This window comes from Cystoisospora suis (genome assembly GCF_002600585.1).
Source record: "Cystoisospora suis strain Wien I chromosome Unknown contig_1147, whole genome shotgun sequence".
NCBI classification, from domain to species: domain Eukaryota; phylum Apicomplexa; class Conoidasida; order Eucoccidiorida; family Sarcocystidae; genus Cystoisospora; species Cystoisospora suis.
The window spans coordinates 1-680 of NW_027153948.1; the positions used below are offsets into that span (position 1 = coordinate 1).

The 680-nt window shown below is 48.5% G+C and overlaps 1 protein-coding gene across 1 annotated transcript in view; it reads left to right on the forward strand.

The window, feature by feature from the left end:
- Positions 1–9: 9 nt before the first annotated feature.
- Positions 10–680, forward strand: part of CSUI_002734 (replication factor c subunit) — a gene marked incomplete at its 3' end in the record, with an annotated part of 7290 nt that continues 6619 nt past the window's right edge. The window contains exons 1-2 of the mRNA XM_068062933.1: positions 10–218; positions 541–680. The exon at positions 541–680 is cut by the window's right edge and continues 1000 nt beyond it. The remainder of the gene's footprint in view (positions 219–540) is intronic.

Consider the following 680-nt stretch of genomic DNA (forward strand, 5'->3'; position numbering starts at 1 on the left):
CCCCCTCCCGTAGACGAGATGTGCAGCCGGAGACGAAAAGTCGAAGGGGAGAGAACCGCAATAAGCCCTTCGAGTGTCTTCCTGCTAGACTAATCATGAACCGGGTGTTATCTCCCGCCTTTGTTTCTTTCCTCCCTCCTAAAAGACGATTTTTCTCCTCCTTTCTTTCTGGCTTTGTCTTGCTTCCCAACATTCGTCGTCGCGGGGGGAAAAAACAGGTGAGAGAATACATAATACACACCCGGTACCCTAAACCCACATGCAAAGAAATCAAACTTAGCTGCCTGGTATACTTCTTACCAGTCGTCTTCTGGCTTGTACCTTACTGGCATTATCTATGGACGGCATTCTTCCAGTTGAACTTCAGTAGGGGCTGTAAGACTCTCTTCTGAAGATGATCTCGCTGATCGTTCAGGCACATCCTTGCAAAGCACTCACTGTAACGTGACACGAGGGGTCCACTTTTTCTCTAAACTTCCTTCTTTGTTCGTACCATAGCTTCTCTCTTTCTTTCTTCACTTTTGTCTACGTTCCACACAGCGCCCACTGCGGTGAACTCTTCCACACCTTTCTCAGGCTACGCGAATGGGCGGAAATTCGTCTTTATTTCGTCCGAGGCTCATCCAAATTCGTAGTTTCGGGTCTTCCCTCGCTCTCCTTGCGGCGTCTTCTTCTTCTTC